This window comes from Quercus suber, unplaced genomic scaffold (genome assembly GCF_002906115.3).
Source record: "Quercus suber isolate HL8 unplaced genomic scaffold, Cork oak 2.0 scaffold_164, whole genome shotgun sequence".
Taxonomy (NCBI): domain Eukaryota; kingdom Viridiplantae; phylum Streptophyta; class Magnoliopsida; order Fagales; family Fagaceae; genus Quercus; species Quercus suber.
Window position 1 is genome coordinate 408,792 of NW_027069625.1, and position 23,260 is coordinate 432,051.

Genomic DNA, 23,260 nt, shown 5'->3' on the forward strand with positions numbered 1-23,260 from the left:
CCCACGACTGCCCTCGAGAGACAAGTTCGGATCCTCAGCGCCGCCGTGGAGCGTCTCACCAAACAGAACCTCGACTTAGAAGAACAGCTGCGCCAGAAGGATGCAGCACTAAATGACCAACCAAAAGATCAGGAAGGGACTAGCGCTCCAAACCGGAATCAGGAGAGACCTGAGGGCAGCCACGCCCCAAGCAGGCCAGAGAGGCAGCACGTGAGCATGCCATCCCTCACGAATGCGACTCCTATGTATTTAATTAGTTTTGGATTACCTAGTTTTTTTTTTTTTTTTTTTTTTGTGGATATTTTCCAGATTTAGTATTATTTTTGTTACCACGTAAGCTCCAAGTGTGTCTTTGTCACACATGCATTTTTTGTTAGTGAATTAACGGTATGGACCAAATTGACTTCAAGTTAAAAATAACATTGACCAAATTAACTGTTATCAAAATGTAGTGACCAAATTGACCGTGACACCAAAATGTAAAGATAAAAAAAATGTAGAGATGAAAATGATGTTTTCACCGTCATATTATTAGAGACATCACTTGTTTATTTAAGGAAAAAAAAAAAAAAAACTAGTTATCCCAAAACTAATTAAATACATCTTTATTTCATTTGAAAAATGAATTAGATTACATGATTTTAGAATGAAAAATAAAAATTACAATTTATTTCCTAGTCACATTCTAAGAAAAAATAGATAATTTTGATTCCTAATTACATTTTAAAAATGTAAGACTTACATAAAAAAATAAAAATAAAAAGCCTAATCTAAAACTATTGATTAAGGAAAGGAGGATATGTTATGAAATGGGAAAGTGTCTGACACACTTTTTCTTGTGGGTTAATTAGAACTTAGAACAAGGATTATGAGCTATAAACTAGAAAAAGACTTGAAGAGTTAATATGGAACTGTAATTTAAATCCATACCGTAGGTCATCACATGCATTCACGACCTGTCGTGGAAGATGTAACAAGATAGCAAATTGGCTTGAAGATCCTTAGCTATTCATTCTTTGAGCAAATTTTCCAATCTGAAAAGAAACCAATTGAGCATAACTCCTAGTGGAAAGAAGCAAGCAACTATTTACTATTTAGTTGCAGCAAAACTACCTAGTGAAATAATATTGATTATGGTAATTAATAAGGGGTATATGAATTATGAATAACATAAGATGAAAAGTACAAGGACGTAATTTCATCAATATCAGTAAATATGATATCACTGTATCGTAAAAAGCTTAATGGGATAATGGGATCACAAAATTCAATTTAATTATATAGAAATAATAAAGTCATGCCGAAACTGACGAACCTTATCATGAACAGAAATAATAAAGTCATGCCAAAACTGAAGAACCTATCATGGAGAGACAGTACGTGGAAATGTCCCCAAAAAAAAAAAAAATATGTGGAAATGTGGCATTGAGAATGGCATGATGATTCCCAATTGCCCTTGCAAAGACCATTATCAATTATCTAAAATGTCTTGTTAACGAGTATTTTTAAGGTATTTATAATAAATTATTTTTAAAAAGTTTTTACATAACTTTTATAAAAAAAAATTATCAGAACATTTTTTTTTCCAGAACAACTTTCTTAAAATTGTTTATTAACAAATGTCCTTAGTTCATCGGATAACATTTTCTTTATCTAAAAGACATGGAACAAATATTTATGCACCAACCTATGTACAAGTAAAGATATGTCTAATGGCTTACCAAATATATATATATATATATATATGCCCAATAGGGGGAAAATAAAAAAACTACCGAAAAAAAAATTACAAATAGAAATAACTTTTCTTATATCTTATCTCTTTTTCTTAAGTGCAATCATATACCCATGTGCAATCACAGAAATGTCTTTTGCTATAGCTTTTCCTCTTTTTCTTTGGCTGTGGGTAACCTATGTGCAATCATAGACTCATAGTTGCTACCTGCACAAATCATGCACACATCATTCACACATCATAGAAGAAGTGACATCAATTTATTTAAACTTAAGCAAAAGATCATCTTAACAATAAATAAAATAGTTATTGGAAATTTTGTTCCACACATGTGAATTACATTGTCAAATATAAAACATGATTTTAAGTAACAATTTTAGTTGATTTGGGCAATCACAATATGTGCAACCAAAACTGCCCAAAAGTTATTTAAATACAAAATAGATGTACGGTGGCTAATTTGGAAATGATAATCTAGACTTTCATAACAATGGGTTACCCAAAATAATAGATATTACACAATTTATTAGCTCAAATATTGTAGAAGAATACAACTTTATAATCATGAATCACGATGTCAACCAAAACGCCACACATATATGAAATGACATACCTAGTGGCGGTCCCTTGTTTGTCTTTTTATTGAGAAACAAGTGGCCGTCCCAGTTGAAGGCAAAAAATTATATATATAATATTTTTATTATTTTTACTACCCTATAAATGAATAAAGAGCCCCCTAAAAAAAAGAAAAATAGGAAAGAAAAAAAGAAAAAGAAGAACCAAACATCTCAAAACAATTCGCCCGATTTCGCTGACACCACGCTCATCTGCGATCTCTCGTCGCCTTCACCATCATCGGCAATCGCGATCGGAAATCGCTCGTTGCTCTCATTCTCCGCCTAATACCGACCTCATCCGCGTTAGCTCGTCCCCTTCACCATCATCGGCGATCGCGATCGGAAATCGCTCGTTGTTCTCAGTCTCCGCCTAAGACTGGCCTCATCGGCGATCGCTCGTCGCCTTCACCATCATCGGCGATCGCGATCAGCAATCGCTCGTTGTTCTCAGTCTCCGCCTAACACCGACCTCATCTGCCGATCTTTTGACTGGTATTTCATCTCAACTCTCTCTCTCTGTTTTGGACTATAGCTTATGAAATATGTGTTGTGAATTGTTGTTCGTTGAGTGGGGCCAAATTAATATATGATAAAGTTAAAGAGTAAAGAATTGTTTGCGCGTGAAGGGAGGAATTGGGGTGCCATTTCTTTCCACGCAACCAATTCTTTTTACTTTTTTATTGAGATTAAAAACTGTTTTTTTACTGCTATCAATCTCTCTCCTTAAATTATTATTATTATACGCTTTAAGTGACGTGGCAGTGGGATTTGGTGGTGTTATGTTTGCAACATTTTCATAATAAATTGTTAGTTGTTATTGGATTAAACTTGAACCTAATACTAAAATTATTTTTTTTTACCACAATAATAATAACTAATAACAACTTACCACTAAGGATTTGTTGTGAACATATCATTTCTCTATTTTTTTTATTATTTATTTTTTTCATTGATTTGTGGAATTTTGATAGAGTAACGTTAACACAACACAAATTTTCTTAATACAGTTACAAATACCAATAAGTTGATTTGAATTATAGAAAAAGCACTTTCCCCCAAATGCCGTTCATTATAGGAAATGTTATGGTAACGGAAGACTTAGAAGGACATTTGTTAGTTTGTTAGGGAACCATTTTAGAAATATTTTCTAAGATGTTCTTTTAGCAATTGTCTTAAAGAACCTGTTAACAGGACCTATCATTTAAACCATCCAATTTCCCCTTCATGTTTAAAAAATGAAGTGTCACCAATGACCTTGTTTAACTACTGAACCATTAGCATAGGTAATGAACTCAAAATTCCTAGGCTTGTTAGTATACCATCTCTCATTATCACCACATTTGTTATTTCCCCATTTTCTCAAAACACAACCAACAAAAAATAACAAATCAGAAGCAGAATTAAAAATCACAACTAATATGCCCAGATTTACCAAGGTGCCATCCACATCTAAGCCATTTCACTCAACTAATTATGGTCGTAGTCTTCATTAAACAATCCCAGTTTAAACATCTCACATCAACTACCCAAAAGGCTAATGAGCCTAGTTCAAAAGGCTTTTCAAGTGAAGCGTGTCTTTAAAGCAACTAAAAACCTCAACTAAACTTTGAACCCAAGCAAAATGTTATCAAATATAAGTAGAAGGTTTATCCTATGCTTAAGGCAGATCACTTCTTCAATAAATTTATCTATAAATTTTCTGAAATATTTAATATCTTTGAAGTTCAAATTAGTGAGTTTTTTTCCTAGAAACAAACAAATACATAAAACTATGTTATCCAAAGTACAAAATGATAAAGAAGAAGTGAGTTACTAAGATTATTTCTGTGCAATCCTCATATGAAAAGCTTATGCGTTTCAAAGAAAAAAAAAAAAAACCTAGATCACAAAAGCTTGGAAAATAAGGAATAAATCAAAACCACACAATTCGTCTGCTTTTGGTTGCCGAGAAAATGCCAGAGACAATGTAAACTGAGCAGGATATCACACAGGTCAAAAACCTTCCCTCACACTTCTCTTTTTCCTTCTAGAGAGAGAGGGAGAGAGGAACCTAAGGCTAGCCCATCATCAAAATACAAATTATTGCTTCTAGATTTTGAGCCCATAAGTGACAACTGCTGTGTATTTGGATTCTTCTGAGAAAATGAATGATGATTTGGAAGAGAGCTTCTTCAAATAGAGCAGGTAAAGTTGCTCAACTTCTTTTTTCTAGCTGGATAAACTTTAGAGTGAAGTGAAGGCATGGAAAACGATGAGGGAGAAGAGGAGTCAGAGAGCAGGCGGGAATTGGAAAGGGAAAGAGTGAAAGAGGGAGAAACCCACGCACAAGCACAACACCATGCAGAGGGACCCAGTAGAAACTCACCTGCTGTCTGCTGTCTGCTCCTATCCCTTCCATCCTGATTCGCCTCACTGAATCATGACACCTTGTCCTCTCTCTAGTAGAAATAGTGAGTTTTCCTGCTCTAACCCAATCAAACCATTTTGGCTTACATATAATACCAACGGTGCAAACATCTGCCCAAAATAAACCAATAATCATCTGCTTTTCATGCTTTCTGTTAAGTTCAAAATTTCAATTCACATTATCTCCTAATTTTTATGGGTGAGCCTTAAGTCAGACTGAGGTTATAGTACATAGAAAAGAGAAAAGTAACTAATCACGGGGACATAACGCACAAAGGCACCACTAACTACTCATCTTGGCATTGAACCTCATTCAAACAGCTTGGTCATGGTAAAATATGTGCATACCTCATGGAACATATAAAAAAATACTACTCCAAACACACAGAACTGAAGTGATAAAAGGAATGATATGAAGGAACTAAAACATCAAAATTTTCAACAATTAAACATGATCATATTTGAGTAAAACAATTAGGGTCCATTTGATTGGGGGGGAAAGGTGGGAAGAGGGGAGAAAAGTGTGTTTGGTTAAGGAGGGTGGGGGGTGTGAAAATGGTGGGGTCCAAGATTTTTTTCGCCAGGCCTACCATTTGGGGTGAAATAAGTTTTCTCCCATTTTGGGGATAACATGGGGAGGAGGGAGTGGGTTTGATGGGAATTACCCATCTGCCCTCTCCCCCCTATTCAACATTGCTTTCCTTTTCCTTTTTCTTTTTCCCCTGTATTACGTTAAAGTTGTTTTTTTTTTTTTTTTTTCACCCTTAGTTAACTCACCGAAGATTGGGGAGAGGCATTGTTTTCAACAATGAGCAGTGTAATACAATACACTCCATCATCACATCCCTCAATGCAAATTCTCAATCAACAATCAAAAGCCACCAGCCAAAAGCCAAAAATCTAGATTACGAGGTAAAAAATCTAAATCACAATAAAAGGAAAGAAAAGGACCCTAAATCAGCTGAAATTTTTTAGGGATTAGATCCCACGATGCAAAATCTCAAACAACAACCAAAAAACTGCACATTATAGAAATCAAGAAAAATACCTTCAACGAAGAAACTTTGATGGTATAAAATTCCTTAGCAACTTCATCAACTACAAAAGCCAATGCCAAATAAGCCCATATATTAGTCTATTTTAAGCCAACCAAAAAATTGTACATTAAATAGGCCAAAGAACAAAAATGTTGGGCAAGTACAAAATAGGGGCTTAAACTTGTTCAAAGCAAAGCCACGATTTGTAACCTAGCGGCTTTTGTTGAACTAGTGACTCCTATCTTAAGCCAACCAAAAAATTGCACATTATAGAGAAGGCTGCTTCTAATTCCCTATCGTGAAAGCCCCTATAAAATCCCAAGTTCCAAATTCTATCATTTCCACCACCTATCACTAGAGCCAAATGTTTGGAGAAACTCTCCCATCCTTCATTAATACCATACCATACCACACCCATGGGCTCTTTTGTAGACTTCAGTATTCCACCCCCCTTGACCCTCTCCCTACTTAGTGGCAACAACCGTCCACCAAATATGGGTACCTTCTTGTCCATACCTCCATAGTCATTTCTTTAATAAAGCTTGATTAAAGTGCACTAATTTCTTGATCCCCAACCCACCCATCTCTAGAGGTGAACAAACCTTATCAAGCCACCAAAGGATATCTAAAACACTCCTCTGAAGACCCCCATAAAAAATTTCTCTAAATATGTTCCAACTTATCAGTCACAACTATAGGTATGGTAAACAAGGATAGGCAGTATGTAGGGAGACTTGAAAGGGTACTATTCAACAAAGTAAGTCTACCACCCTTAGATAAATAAGGATGCTTCCAACTTGATAGTTTCTTCTCCATCTTCTCCAAAATAGGATTCCAAATGGATGTTGTCTTGAACGGAGTACCCAACGGAATTCCCAAGTATTTCATAGGCAAACTACCCACCCTGCAACATAGGATATTAGCCAATGCACTAGTGTTACCAACCTTCCCAACAGGGACAATCTCACATTTCCCCACATTAACTTTCAAACCTGTAAAAGCTTGAAAACAAGACAAAGCCAGCCTAATGAACAACAACTGTTCTCTAGAAGCATCACAAAACAAAATAGTATCATCTGTGAATAACAAGTGTGATAGAGTTAACTGGTCCTACATGAAAATCATGAATAAGACCACTCTCCTCAATTTTGTTTAAATACTGACTTAATACTTACATAATCAAAAGGAAAAGAAGAGGGGACAACATATCACTTTGTCTCAACCCACGAGAGCTTCCAAAAAAAAACTTTCAAGGGATCCATTCACAAGAACAAAGAAACAAATAGTAGTGATAAAAGTCTTATTACACCCCCACCGTCTCACCCCAAAGCCCATCCTACCCAACAAATAGAATAAGGCATCCCAATTCACATGATCATAGGCTTTTTCAATGTTCAACTTACAAACCCCGGTGTATGACACTTCAATCTGCTATTTAGACATTCATTAGCAATTAGCACTGAATCTAGAATTTTTCTACCACCAACAAAGGAATTTTGAGACTCATAGACGAGACAATCTAACATCACCCTCAATCTATTTGCCAACACCTTAGATAGCAGCTTGTACACAATATCCAATTAGTACTCATGTCTGCCAATGATGAATTTAGAAGAAAATATCCAAGACTTATGTGATTAAAACTAGGACGAACACAGCATCGAGTAATAGATGTCATTTACATTCATCCAAAAGTGGGGGGGATATCAGAATTTAAAAAACAGTGCCTCTCCCCTCTCTAGAAGTATTAGAATTCTACAAGTCAAGCCAGGCAAAATCAACAGTTTTTATTTTTTATTTATTTTTTTAACGGTGTTAATCATGTGACAAGCCCATGTGGTGAACAGGCTTAACTTTTAATCTCTAATGGGACTTTTGTTTTTAAATTTTGTAATGTTAGTCACAGGATTGCCAAAAGAGGAAGATTGTTAGGATTCTGATTGGCAACTCTCTTGTGATCTTAAGGAGAGTGTTTGAGAGATTGAAACCACAAAGTCTTCTTTTCAGTGAGTTTCACTATTTCAAATCTTGAGGGAAGTTTATTGCAAATCTTATGACTTAGGGGGTTAAATAAATAAATAAGGTTATGCATTTAATACCTGCATTGGCCTATTTGGAATTTGGTAAGTTCATTTTGTTTTAAGCCACAGTTTTTGTATAATCTTATGCTTCATCTAGAAATTATTAGTCTGGTTGTTTATAACAAATGCAATTGGATTTCAATCACCTTCTTTGTTTCTTCAATTTGTAAAATTTTTGTAATTTTGACTTTTTGTAATAAAATTGATAGTGACTTTAGCATGATTCTAATCACATGATTCTTCTCTATCCCTCTTGTTGCTCTATTTGTTGCAGAAATTTTAATAGCCTGATGGCCCTGGGAAGAGCTATTTTGATTTCAATTACAGTTCTGTGGGGTTTGGTATTATACCGTCAGACTGCTTTGGCAGAGGAGTTTCTTGTTGGAGGTCCTGAAGGTTGGACCGAAAACATTAGTAATTGGCATCCTAGTGGAATGACCTTCCATGCTGGTGATGTACTCGGTGAGTTTGATCTCTTATTATCATTATTTTTTTGGCCCTAGAAGGTAAGCTCACCTGCAAAAGGGAAATTTGCTAGCAAACATTCTAACTCTAAGCTATGCGACTGATTTAAGGCAGCCAGACCTTATAGTAAGAGAGACGTAGAGAATAGATGGAATAATGGGAATAATGAGAGAGAGAGAGAGAGAGAGAGAGATAGAGAAAAAAGTAAGAGGAATTAGCATAAGCTTGTCAGTCTCATCATTATCTCTACTCATTGCTTGATTACACTTATATCCATATTCCAACTGTTAATGCAATCACACCAACTAACAGGTCTAACAGCTTAACAACTTGCTGTACCAATATTCCAACTGTTAATGCAATCCATATTCCAACTGTTAACTCCTAACAACTATCTTTAACTGTCTAAAGCACATATAACAATATCAATCTGTTACAATGAGCTAATTACAATGCAAATCTATACTAGACTACATGGTAGTTGTTGCTGACAAGGCCAGTGAGCTTGGACTCTTAACAAAGCTCACCTCTCTGTGGGTGAGCCAGAGGTACCACCAAGCTAAGAAGTCTGTGGTAGATATGAACCATTATTACCGACAAATAATTGCATAGTTTTATCAATGAAAATTCTCTTTCTCACACTTCATTCTAATCTATCAAATTTCTTGGGAAACCTCTACAAGAAATCATTTCATGTATCATATTCTAGATTACCATAATAAAAATTATGTCCTACACATTGTGGTTGCACTTAATGACTTAGCGTAATTCTTACTGTGATATATAGAAAATGGAAGCATATGACTTTTGTTGCCTCTTTCTCATGCTTTCACATCAGTTTTTAAAATCTTACATTTTCCATTTCCACCAAATTTTTTAGTCAAGTTAAATTTCCTTTTTCTTTCAAATCATGAAATTAGATTCTTGAATCTCCAACTAAGATTCTAGATTTTCTCCTTGTTTCTATGTTACAGAGTTTGTATACGACCCAAGGGAGCACAATGTGGTTGTCGTAGACAAACATGGTTATGAAACCTGCAAAGCACCAATAGGTGCTTTTGAAAACAACAGTGGAAATGATCAAGTTTATCTTGAGAAAGGAGCAAACTATTTTATTTGCACTAAACGTGGATGTTGTGAAAAAAACATGAAAATAGTGATCATTGCGGAGTAAGCAAACGAGAAGGGGAGAAATCAGGTGTGTTACTTTTTAATGTAAATGGTTTTGACTAAAGTTAGTATATATTTTGACTTATTTTAAGATGAACATTTTAAGTTCTTTCTATGGAGCTCTCTCATCTAATTCTGTGATTTTTCTATTTTGGCATACTTGAATTGATTCGCTCATAAGACAGGGAATTTTGTTGTTTGCACTAGATATTATTTGGTACTCGTGTGCATCAAACATTTTGTTAGATGTACGGTCATAATCCAGTTCAACCCCCCTCTCCCGAAATATTGAAATAAATTGATGTCCATCTTCAATTTGATTGAAGTTAAGGTTTGCTAGATATATTTCCTTTCCTAATTTGAATTGCTTTTATGTACAAGATATGCTTTGATATGCTGAAAACCAATTGCAAATATATGGTTAAAAGTGTGAAGAAATTTTATATTATGGTGTTGTCCAAGATGTACTTCCTCATTTAGGGTCCACGTTGTGTTGGGTGCTTGTGAATGCCAAAGTCCAGCCCACACCAAAGTAGTCTTATGTTTGTGTGGCTTACAAGCCACATGAAGTTGAACTCTCTTAGTTGAATTAGAATTAGGAAATAGTAAATAGTAGCGCTCTTTAAGAACTTTATTAAAGTTGTGTTAGGAATCCTAGTATTACTAGGAGTGTAAGGCGGCTGAAGCTTTTTTTTTTGTATATAAAGAGCATGTTGTGCACCATAAGATAGTTTGATAGCAGCAACAAGGTTTGCCGCACAAGAGAAAAGAGAGATCAACCAAGAGGGAGCCGCTTAGAGAAAAAGAAGACAGCCAAGAGAGAGTTGTGTGTGGAAAAGAAAATAGAAAACAGAAATGAGAGATCAAAATGTTGCTACCTTTAAGAAAGATAATTAGTGTGTGAGAAGGAAAAAAAAAAAAAAAACAATAGGGATTTTTCTTTAGCCATGAGACATACACGAAATATTATAATTGATTTGATAATAGTGAATTGATTCGGAGTTTGTCTCGTGGTTTTTCCCTTCAAAGAGAGAGAATTTTTCATGTAAATATTTGTGTTCTTGTATGTGATTGTTATTTTGGATTGATAATATTTGTGATAATATCATTTGGAACCTAACAAGTGGTATCAGAGGATAGTTTTGAGTGGAAGCGATGGCCGGAGAAAAAGGCAAGGCTTCAAGAATTGAGAAGTTTAATGGAACAGACTTTGGGTATTGGACAATACAGATTGAAGATCATCTCTATGGGAAGAATTTGCATCTGTCTCTTTTGGGGAAGAAACCTGATACTATGAAGTATGAAGAATGAAGAATGAAATCTTCTTGATAGACATGTACTAGGATTTATTCAATTAACTCTGTTAAGATCAATTGTACACAATTTTGTGAAGGAGAAAACCACAATGGATGTAATGAAGGCTTTGTATAGCTTGTACGTAAAGTCGTCAGCTAACAACAAGGTGCATCTGATGAAGAAGTTGTTTAATTTAAAGAAGGCAAAAGACACTCCTGTAGCGTAACATCTGAATGAATTCAATACGATCACAAATCAATTATCCTTGGTGGAAATTGAATTTGATGATGAGATTCGAGCATTGATTCTTTTGGTTTCTTTACCAAACGGTTGGGAAGCCATGAGAATGGCGGTAAATAATTATATAGGGAAAAGCAATTAAGATTTGATTTTAAGTGAAAAGGTTTGTAGGAGAGATGCGAATATAGACAATGCCCAAGATCAAGCTTTTGTCACGAAGAACAAGAGCAGAGGTAGAAGTAGAGGACCTAATGATCGAAAATTCAATGGTAGGTCAAAATCAAGAGATAGATCCCAGTGTAAGGAAACTAGATAATGCTTCTATTGTGGGAAAAATGGTCACATAAGAAGAAATTGTTGACATTGAAATAAATAAAAAAATAAAAAATAAAAAACTGAAGGCAAAAATAAAAATAATGATAGTGAGAAAAATATTACAAATGTTTGATTGCTAAGGATGTTGTGGTGCTCTTTGTTGAAGAGCAAAAATGTGAGCATATTGTTAATAATGATATTGAGTGGGTTGTTGATTTGGTAGCCTCTCACTATGTTATCACTATTAAAGGGTTGTTTACCATGTACAAAGTAGGGGACTTTGGTACAGTGAAAGTGGGTAATTCCAGTTACTCAATAATTGTGGAAATTGGTGATGTTTGCGTTAAAACCAATGTTAGTAGCACTGTGATATCAAAGAATGTGCGACATGTTCTAGATTTAAGGATGAATGTGTTTTCTACATTAGCTATATACAGAGCGGGTTATTGTAACCACCTTGGTAATGGAAGATGAAAACTTAGGGGTCATTGGTTGTTGCAAGAGGACATGCTTGTTGTGGTATGTACAAGACTCATGTGAAGACCTGTAAGAAGAAGTTCAATAAGATTAAAGATTTTGAGAAACTCCAAAGATAAGAGTTGGGATTGATGGTAATGATGTCAAGAGGGTGAAATTCTCATTGCCTATAGTGCTTCAAATGAGGAAGTAATATGTGATGAAGAATATGAAAATTCTAAGGCTATATGGGATGATGATGAAGTGAAAGACCTTGGAGGTCTTGAGCAGGGGAGCAATATCTTCCACTAGAGATTGATAAACTTCACAATAAGAGGACTAATGGAGAATGTCAAATTGTTAGCTTCAAGAATAATTGGGCTTCTGATGAGGGGGAGCCAAGGGATTGGATTAAGAAAATCCAAGATGAGATGAAGTCTTTGAGAATGAAAGGTATTGACATTGATAAGGCGTTCTTAGTGTTAGTGTAGATAATGAAAAATGTCAAATCTTGTGTTGGCTTCACTAGCATGGAATTGAATTGAAGAGATAGAATGAAGATCTCCTCCCATCGATGCGCTGGAGAGGGATATTGCTGGGTGCACATGGACACCAAAGTCTAGCCACATCGAAGTAGTGCTCATTTAATGAGCTTATGTTTGTGTGGCTTAAAAGCCACGTGAAGTTGAACTCTCTTAGTTCAATTAGAATTAGTAAATAGTAAATAGTTCAAGAACTATAATTAAAGTTTTGTTAGGAATCCTAGTATTACTAGGAGGGTAAGGCTGCTCAAGTTTTATTTTTTTGTATATAGAAAGCATGTGTGTGCACTATAAGATGGTGTGATAGCAGCAACAATGTTTGCCACACAAGAGAAAAGAGAGAGTAGCCAAGAGGGAGCTGCTTAGAGAAAAAGAAGACAGTCAAGAGAGAGTTATGCATGGAGAAGAAAATAAAAAAGAGAGATCAAAGTGTTGCCGCCTTTGAGAGAAATAATTAGTGCATGTGAGAGCAAAGAAATTTTTTTTTTTTCTTTAGCCATAAGACATATATAAGAGATATTGTAATTGATTTGATAATACTGAATTGATTCGGAGTTAGTTCCGTGGTTTTTTCCTTCAAGGAGAATGAGTTTTCCACGTAAATATTTATATTTTTGTGTGTGATTGTTATTTTAGATTGATAATATTTGTGATAATATTATTTGAGACTTAACACTTTGTTGGAGAATGGAAAAGTGTGAGAATATAAATAGATTTTAGTTTTCTTTCGTAGTGTTTAGTAAAGGGTTGAAAAGTGGAAAGATAGAAAAAAATTTTATTTGGTTAAGAAGAAAAATGAGAAGATAAAAAATGTAGATTGTATAAATTTACTCTTATACCCCTAGTATTATACTAGGATAAAACTTTTCTATCATTTATTTTTAATGATAGATAAAACTNGTTTTTTTTTTTTTTTTTTTTTTGAGAAAGAGTATCAACTTATAATGTCTGCTACTGATAATAACTCTTCATCATCAACCAAAACATTAATCGATTTTTGGTGTAGACTAATTGAACCAAAAAAAAAAAAAAAAAACCCCAATAAATAGATGATCCATTCAAGTATTAATCTTTAATTAATTAATTAATTTTTATTTTTTTTTTATTTTTTTTTTTTAAGCCTACTCTCATATTGTTTGTATTGTGGAAAACGAAAATCCATGCCATTATACAATTATCACTTGAGTGTTACAAACCCATGGGTAGAACTCAACCTTGGAAACCGGCTTACAAGGGGAGGGTGCCCAAGAGCTTATAAACACATGGTTAAGCTTATACTTAATCCATGTGGGATACTAGGATCATAACAGTGAATAATATTATGTAATGTTATCTTTTCTATTTTTTTCTTACATCATTAATGATCATTATATATATAGAAGTGGCCTACTATTACTCTTTTGGGATGGAATCTTATATCATTAATTTTCATTTCATCATCTATACTATCTATAAGAATATTCCTCCTTTTTAAACTAAACTTTTATGTAGTTCAAAAAGATCTTCATTAATGAATGGTAACTTCTCTTAGAAATTTGGTCATAAATGTCAAATAACAAATTTTATTTTGAATTAAAAAAAAAAATAACTCATAAAATTTAGGATGTTTTTCCTTTACGTTCATCTTTTTATTCTTTAAAATTTAGCATTTTTTATTCATTTTTCATCCGAATAAAAGTAAAACACCCTTAATTAAAAAAAAAATAAATAAATAATAAAAACTAAGAGAACTCCTAAAATTTTGGCCTTCTTTCCCCTCACATTCATCTTATTTTTCCTAACAAAACTTTTCTTTATATCACTACACCACTTTCAAACACAAATTCAAAAAAGAAATTGCAGTTATTGCCTATTTCCAAAGTTTATCTTTTTTATTTGTTTGAAAAATAAAAAATATATTTCCAAATTATAATGATGCAAATTATTAATTTTTACTTAAAAAAATAGAAGAGCTTCTGAGCATGTGCAATGTGCGTGCTTAGAGGCTAGTATAGACATAGTAATTCAAGTGGCCTATTACGACTCTTTTGGGATGGATTCTCTTGGGTTGGAATACTTGGTCAGTGCACTTATTAGTGGCTTTGCTCAAAGGATTTGGATGCTTATAGTTAGTAATTTGCTTATTCGTCTTGGTATTAGATATGCCAATTAGGTTAATTATCCTTGATCTGTATCTCTAATCTTCATCATACAAAATCCACTTCTTTTTTTATTTCTTATTATTAAGAAGGTGAAACCATAAGTATAAAGGAATTCTCTTTCAAATATTTTGTTCTTTGAGGTAATTTACACCTTAAACTGCAAATTTAATTAGTACTAGCCAAATACTCAGTTTTTTCAAAAAAAAAACTTTTTAACATCATTTATCAAACACTCTGCTTCTTTAGAAGATCACAATTTTATATCGCACTTTTTAAAACCACCATTTTCAAAAAAAAAAAAAATCAAAAAGCTGAATGAAACCCACTAAATGCAATACATTAGCTTCTCCAATTAAATTCAAACAACTAGTTGTTTTAAATTTAATTTTGTTTGGAAAAGATAGCACTATATGTGTTTTATTGGTCAATGTAACCAAGTATTCGAAGTTAATTGGGAAACCTAATGCACAGCACCTAAACTATTGTAGCTAAGTTTTGCATTTTTCAAAATAATCGAATTACCTCTAATGTTTGGCTAAATACGAGACAAGTAACATTTGTCAAAAATCACTTAACTTTCCAAGAAACCTCTAACATGACCAAAATATCCTCCCAATTACTTTAAAAACTGAAATATTACTCTAACACAACCAAATTTAGTGATTTTGATGCTATTATGGCAACTTTAAAAGTTTGCAAGTATTTTAGTCATTCCAAAGGTTTCAAGGATGTTTGAATGAAGCTTTCAAGGATGTTTACATCATTCTTGGTATTTTAGCACTATTTTTATTCATTTTAGTTTTTTTATTAAAATTTATTTTGAAATCTTAAAAATTTATTTTAGTCACTTTTAAAATTTTAAGGTTTTATGGGTATTTTACTTATTTTAGGGTTTCAAGGATATTTTGGTCCTTTTTAAAGTTCTTGAGGGGTATTTTCGTAATTTAATATGTTAATGAGGTTATTTTGGTCTTATTCAAGGCTATGGTATTTTCTCATTTTACAGATTATGTAATTTTTGAACATCCTTAATTTTCATGGCCAGTACATGTGGCATCCTAGGTAGCATAAAACTAATTTTTTATTTTGATTGTTAGCTATGTCATTTTTTTAATCACTTTGGATTGTATTGTCCAATGTTACGTTAGTACCATTCAATGTGTTTAAAAAAAAGAACCACCAAATATGACATTGGTACTGAGCAATGTAACATTGGGACACATCTCATTTTGCCTACCACCTAAAAATTTGTTGTGTTTGTTATTGCTAGTTTTTCTTATTGCTTATTGCATCACATTTTCTTCCCTTTGGTTGTAGAGCCCTTAGACAATTTTATACATCATCTTGGATATAAGTTTCCTGAGGTGTTGCAATCAAAGTAAGGATGTTTTATTGATTCTTTTGATACTGAAATTTTGGAAATGATCGAGTCCAGAAATTTGGATATAAGTTGTAGCCCGCCCCCCACCCCTCCATTTTATTATTTGATCCCTTTTTTTGTTTTTGTTTTTTTAATTTTTTTTATTATGTGTTATTGCATTTCTTTTGTGCTGAGAACATCTCGATCAGTTTTCAATATAGTGAATAATATTTTTAGATGATAGCATGCAAAGAGATTGGGAAGTATCTAATCTAATGTATGGTAGTAATAGGATGCAAGGATGCTATATAACTAATGTATGCTTCAACTTATATTTTTATGATTCTTTTTCTTTATTGTTTGCCATTTTGTATCTCACACAGGTTTTTTCCCTCCATTTTCAAGTGTGTGGCATGGCGGTTAGAAAAGTCAAGCAAGTGATTGAGCAACGAATTTCCAACTCAAGCAGAAAACTCAAACATGTGCCAGGAACCAGATTAAACTTTAGTGTGTAATAAGTGTTCGTATTATTGTATGCATGTAGAAAAAAATCTTTATAAGGAACATGAGGAGCAGTACCAATAAAAAATCAGAGTACTTGAAACTCTTTTGAAAGGAACTGTTAGGTTCTAAGTACTTAGGAACTAATGTATTAAAACTCTAATATGTATTGTTAGCAAACCATGATCAAAACAGGTTGTTAGTTTTGATTACACTTGCTCAAAGTATAAGTCTTTTATGTAAAGTTGGAATCGAGTTAACTACAGAATTGAGTATACAATTCTGTTTGGCTCGATCGATCGAGAATTAGACTTAACCAATCGAAAGTCGGGTAGAATGTTTTTTCTGCAGAATTTTTAACTCAGCCCCAAGCCCATATAACGTGTAGGGTTTTATGTTTTGCCCTAGGTATAAAATGAAAACCCTAGCCACGTTTTAGAGGTTGCTCTACTTGCTGTGTGTGTGAATCTCTTGTGAGATCTGAGAGGTAGTTGCCTTCACACATGCTTAGGATTATCAAGAAGGAGATTTCATTGAGAGTTTGATGATCATTCAGTTGCAGCACTAAAGAGCTTAAAGATACACAAGCAGGAGTGCTTGTACTTGCTGAAGAATCCAAGAAAAAAAGAGTCCGTGGTCTCGGAGTTTGCACGTGGTCGTGTTAATAAGTTTTCTACATGAGGTAGTAATAGGATGTTAGTTGTCTAAGTCGCTATTGTAAAACTTCGATTCTTTCATAGTGGATTCAGTTTTACCTTGAGAATAGTTAGGTTAAATCCTCCCCAGGTTTTTTCCCGGTTTGGTTTTTTTGGGTGATCATATCTTTGTGTTCTTTATATTCTGCACTTTACATTGATATGATTATATGATTGTGTTAACTTCGATTTGTTTAATCTGGACTAAGTAATCACTTGGCTTGTTAACTAGGTTAATCCAATTGTATTTTAAGGGGTCTAAAAACGTATAAGTGGTATCAGAGTGGGTAGCTCTTTTGTGTTAGATCTTTTGATCTAAAAGTTCATCCTTGATCCTTGTTATCATGGATAATTTGAAGTGTCTTTCTGCTCATGTTTGTGATAATTTGGATAAAGAAGATGCTGTTGTTTCTATTGATCTTATTGATGCCTATGAAACTCTTCGTAAGGAATTATTGAAAACTATGAGAATTGCTAAGAAATTCAAGGAAGAGTTAAAATTGGCTAATCTTGAAAAAGAGGAATTGATTATTAGATTAGATAAATCTAATAAAAAGAATGAATTTTTGCGAAATCAAATTTCCTCTCAAGATGAGAAGATGAAAAGTTTGGAACAAGAGTTAGTTGAATCTAAAACTAAAATTGCAATTTGACTAGTACCAAGCCTGCTGTTGATAACAGAAGTGTTTTTGTTTCTCTTAAGACTAAAACTGAAAAAGTTTATATTCCTCCTTTCAAGAGGAATAATAAAGAAAAAGCTTATTTTGCTAGGTTAGACAAATGTAAAAGTTCTAATGTAGACGCTGAAATTTCTAAACCTATGTTTAAACCTACTGTTAGAGAGCATGATAAATCTGTTTTTGTGCCTACTTGTCACATTTGTAGTGTTGTTTGTCATATTAAACCAAATTGTTCTTTGTTGAAGCAAAAACCAAAATCTGAGACTAGATTTATGGTTAGGAATACTGATATTCCTAAATTTGTTCTTGTTTGTCACTTTTGTGGTGTCTTTAGTCACATTCATCGTACTTGTCATAAATTGAAATTTAAACATTCTGTATTTCAATGTAGGATATGTGATGATATTTCTCCTACCATAAGTCCATATAAATTGTTTCATAGCCTTTTGAAAAATTTGAGCTTATTGGCTTGTGAAAGGAATTTGCAGGATTTCAGTCTTTCTTAGAAAATTGGTGAAATCCCTTAAATACACTTTACTTCTCATGGTTTTTCACCTACAAAGCCGAAGACTCGTGTTATATGGGTGGGAAATGATTCTCTAAGGTGAGTGGTGCTGACTTGTCCCTTATTTAATTCTTTCAATTATTTGTGAACATGTTTATTTTTAGTTTTTGGTTGTTTTGATTATTCAAAAATCCAAAAACATTGAAAATTTTCAAAAAGACAAAAATATTTTATTTTGTGTCTAATTTTATTTTTCTTGAGGATTACATGAATTATGATATCTCTCTCTTGATTTTGAACGTGCTTAATATTGTGGAGAAACTTGAATAGTATGTGCTATATAAATGCTAAGCTATTTCTAATTTTGTGTGTGTATGTACTAGTTTGTACATGTACTCATCGGTTAATTAAGAAATTGATATTTCTTGTTTGTGTACCCTCTATAACTTAGTTAAGCACTGTCATGCATTGCATTTGCATTTTTAATCATTTAGCATAATGTATGCTTTTTGTTCTTGGTCATAAATTTTTTTTAACCAAAAAGATTTTTGTGTTTTGTATTATACATCTTGGATTTGAAATCAAAATTGGCCAATTTATTTTTGCATAAGATATTTATGTACCTTGTTTAGCTTGGATGAGCTTATTTATTGCACTTTACTAGTTTGAGCTTTGAAGTGCATGTTGTGTGAGAAGATGTTTATAGTTTTTTATCACTTTGTCTTGATCTTGAAGTCACATGCCTTTGATTGTCGGACTTGATCCTTTTGAGAAATGCATAAATAACCATCTCACCACTGTTTATTAGCCAATCATGAACACCGTAATACATATCATAAGATTTTGTGCTCGAAAAAGTGTAGAATATTCACAAAAAGAACATAAGGTGTAGCCTCGGTTTAAATGCTAAAATTGATATGTACATTATTGGACTATAATTAAATCAATCAAATAAAATTGGTGTGTACATTATTCTAGCTATTATTAATAAGTTTCTGCTCAATTAAATTGGTGTGTACAATATGAGGCAAATTAAGAAACTTACATGATTGCAAGCTTTTATTCTGGAGATGTGGGAGTTATATGATGTAACTCTTTAGGTGATAGTCTTTCTCAAATTCTATGTTATGAATTTTGTAGACACTACAGAAGTTACTTTTTGCTAAATTGTGTACATGTTATGGTGTGTAATTTTGGTTTGGCCAACTAAGTTTGAAAATTCCTTGAGTTTTTGCAAAATCATGTTTGATGCTTCAAAATATAAGGGTCTTGATTGAAAATCTTAATTTTTGGGAAATCTTGGTTCAAAACATGTGTTTTTGAAAAGTATTTCATCTCATACTAATGCATTTTATCTATAAAATTCAATGCTTTGAGAAGTTTCTACATAAAAATGTTTTGTTTTTCAAAACTGTGATTTTTTCCAGAATTTCGATCAATTGAACTTGTTTTTCGACCAATCAAAAATGCGATTAAAATTATTGGTTAGCTTCTGTCTGTTTCGACTGATCGCACCTAATTTTCAATCGATCGAAAATCGTATAGAAAGTTTTATAAAAACATTAGCTTTTCACATGTTCATCACTATTTCAAATTTTTCAAAAGCTGTTCTCTCTCTATCCAATTGGTCAAGGGCTTTTACTTGTAAAGGGCTTTTACTTGTAACTTTGAGTATTGTGTTTGTGTTTTGTCACGGATTGCCAAATGGGGAGTTTGTTAGGTTCTAAGTACTTAGGAACTAATGTGTTCGAACTTTAATATGTATTGTTGGCAAATCATGATCAAAACAGGTTATTAGTCTTTATTAGACTTGCTCAAAGTATAGGTCTTTTATGTAAAGTTTGAATCGAGTTAACTGCAGAATTGAGTGTGCAATTCTGTCTGGCTCGATCAATCGAGAATTAGACTCGACCTATCGAAAGTCGTGCAGAATTTTTTTTCTGCAAAATTTCCAACTCAGCCCTAAGCCCATATGACAAGTAGGGTTTTATGTTTTGCCCTATTTATAAAAGAGAAACCCTAGCCACGTTTTAGAGGTTGCTCTCCTTGCTATGTGTGTGAATCTCTTGTGAGATCTGAGAGGTGATTACCTTCACACATGCTTAGGATTATCAAGAAGGAGATTTCATTGAGAGCTTGATGATCATTTAGTTGCTGCACTAAAGAGCTTAAAGATACACAAGCGGGAGTGCTTGTACTTACTGGAGAATCCAAGAAAGAAGGAGTCCGTGGTCTCGGAGCTTGCACATGGTCGTGTCAGTAAGTTTTCTACATGAGGTAGCAATAGGATGTTAGTGGTCTAAGTTGCTATTGTAAAACTTCGATTCTTTCATAGTGGATTCAGTTTTACCTTAAGGATAGCTAGGTTAAATCCTCCCCAGGTTTTTTACCGGTTTGGTTTTCCTAGATGATCATATCTTTGTGTTCTTTATATTCCATACTTTACATTGATATTATTATTTAATTGCGTTAACCTAGATTTGTTTAATCTGGACTAAGTAATTACTTGGCTTGTTAACTAAGTTAATCCAATTGTGTTTTAAGGGGTCTAAAAACAAACAGGAACCACTAAAGAATTTGAGATAATTTTAGTTTCAGGGGTATGCGCTTTGTTTTATTTCACCCAATTGATTTTTAACTGTTCGTGTTTCCTTATAGATTGTTATGGAACAATTTAACAATTTATATTCAAAGATAATGAAAAAAAAATTTCTTTTGTTAATCCTTGATTTTTATGGTTGTCTTATACCATGAGCAATCCAAATTGTTTCATATGACATCCACATTTTTGTGTTTTGTATCTTATGTTCTCTAATACATATTAGATCTTTTTAAATTTTTAGTGATCCATATCTTTCCTTTATGAGTTTTTTCAGGTTGAACCACATACATTTTATAATAAAAAAATTACCAAAAACTTACATTCTTACTCCTATAATTGTAGGATGAAATCAAGAATATTGAAAGCTTTGTTGACCTCCCTTATGATAAAAAGTTTCTTATCCATTAAGAGTAGTAAGATTTGACATACTTGGAGAATCCCGAAAGAAGTTCAACATGGTCTTTGCTCATGATCCACCTAAAGAAAATGAATGAACATGTAATTTCAGGTTTTGTAAAATAGAATGCACTATTTTGGAACTATATTAAAGGATCAATAAGGCATATAAAGCAGGACAAACCAACACTAACATTATGATGTATCTATTTAACGTTTCAAAGCACATTTATATATTTAAAATATAGTATAATGTTGGTTTGTGATGTATTATGTGTCCTATTATAATCTTTGTGTTTCTTTCTTATATAGTTAAATTAATGTCTCATTTAATGGTACAATTTCTAAGTACTTCAACAATCAAATAACTATATTTTTGGTTTTTGTTATAAATAAATTCTAATTCTAACTTTAATTGTTAACCTTTATACTGACAAACACATGCCTTGCACGTGCTGCCCAAACTATTAAGAAATAAACACTCCATTTGTTTTGAAGAAATATACACTTCATTTTATTTGAAGTAAAATATTTTTCCATTTTTAGGTGATTGTTTGTAGGTAAAATGTAGTCATACTTGTAATATATTTATAAAAAGTTGTAAAATGTATTACCTTTGAAAATTTGGTAAAACATTTTCCAAAAACACACAATGGCTTCCCCTCCTTCATCTGGTGGCTAGGTTACTAGTCCAATGGTCAAAAACATCGCTTTGACATTCCAATGTTCGGAAATTCTGCTTCGGTGACTTATGTCGGTGGTTAGGTGGATGAAGATGCCTCTTCGGCAATCAGTGTTGGCAGTTTGATGACCAAAGATGTCGCATCGGCGACTGGTGTCGATGGTCCGGTCACCAAAAATACCGCTTTGACTATCAATTCCGGTGGTCTAGTCATTGGCCCTCCAGCACTAGCAACTTTGGTGGCTGAGCTATCAGTTTTGGTGGTTTGCTTGAAAAAATTTACTCGTCATACAAAACACCTGAAAATATTTTACATTTGAAAACATTTTACTTTAGAACAAATGCAACAAAAGGAAAGAAGAAAAGATGAGAATTCCATCTTTCCTTGCTTTAGTTTGTAAAGGGAAGAGAAAGGCTTGTAAAAGGGAGAGAAAGGAAATGGTTAAGAATATATTAGTCATTTTACAATATAAAAATCAAATATATCTTAAGGGCAAATTACAACTTATCTACTTATGATTTAACAAAAATTTAAGTTGCTTACTAATGGTTTGAAATTTGACACTTTACCCACCTAAGGTTAGCTAAGTTAGAGTCACTTTTATTAAAAACATAGCTAAATATGTAATTTTGCTCTACTTTTATGTTTCTCTCCTTTGACAACATAAAAAACATAAAAACATAAAATCAAACAAGAATAAAAAGAATCTAACAGAACACTTACATCATGAGATTTCAAACTATAAGTAGGCAATTTAAATTTTTGTCAAATCTTAGGCGGATAAAATGTCAAATTTCAAACTAAAAGTAGGCAACTTAAATTTTGATCAAATTATAAATAGATAAGTTGTAATTTACCAATATCTTAATCATGCTTTCTTATTTCTCAAAAAAAAAAAAAAAAAATCATGCTTTCTCTCTACGCCCCCATTCCCCCTAATTTGGGCTGACACCAAAATGGTGGCCCCCACAAAAATTGAATGATTGAACCACTGCATATCCTTATTTTTCTCCTCCCTTGTTTCAACCAAACAAGGGATTCTCTTGTTTCAAGAGGGCTCCTCCCTTGAAAAATATAATATATATATATATATATATATATATAAAAGGCAGAAAACATAGTAGATTCGGGAGGTCTCACTGTTACCATAGTCGCACGTACCAGGTATTTGCTTTACATATTTCTCAAAAATAAAAAAGGGATTTTCTTTTTCTTATTTTTTAAAAAAAGGTATACTTTTTTATAATTTTAATTCAATATTTCATTTTATTCCTCTTGTTTTTTCTTTTGTCAAGGCAGATCTCCCTCACCTTTTTTTGTCCTCCCAGCTCTCATTT

The 23,260-nt window shown here is 33.0% G+C and overlaps 1 long non-coding RNA gene across 8 annotated transcripts in view; it reads right to left on the minus strand.

Moving 5' to 3' along the window:
* Window positions 1-929: 929 nt before the first annotated feature.
* Window positions 930-23,260, minus strand: part of LOC111990751 (uncharacterized) — a 30,233-nt gene continuing 7,902 nt past the window's right edge. The window contains exons 2-8 of one of the 8 annotated variants that reach the window (XR_010630596.1): window positions 21,855-22,221; window positions 21,274-21,321; window positions 18,866-19,039; window positions 5,807-5,856; window positions 2,521-4,869; window positions 1,847-1,942; window positions 930-1,034 (exon numbers count right to left, since the gene is read on the minus strand). This is a non-coding gene — a long non-coding RNA (uncharacterized LOC111990751). Of the gene's footprint in view, window positions 1,035-1,846; window positions 1,943-2,520; window positions 4,870-5,806; window positions 5,857-18,865; window positions 19,040-20,444; window positions 20,511-21,273; window positions 21,322-21,854; window positions 22,222-23,260 lie in introns of all 8 variants that reach the window. The other 7 variants (XR_010630595.1, XR_010630594.1, XR_010630597.1 and 4 more) reach the window with 7 other exon arrangements.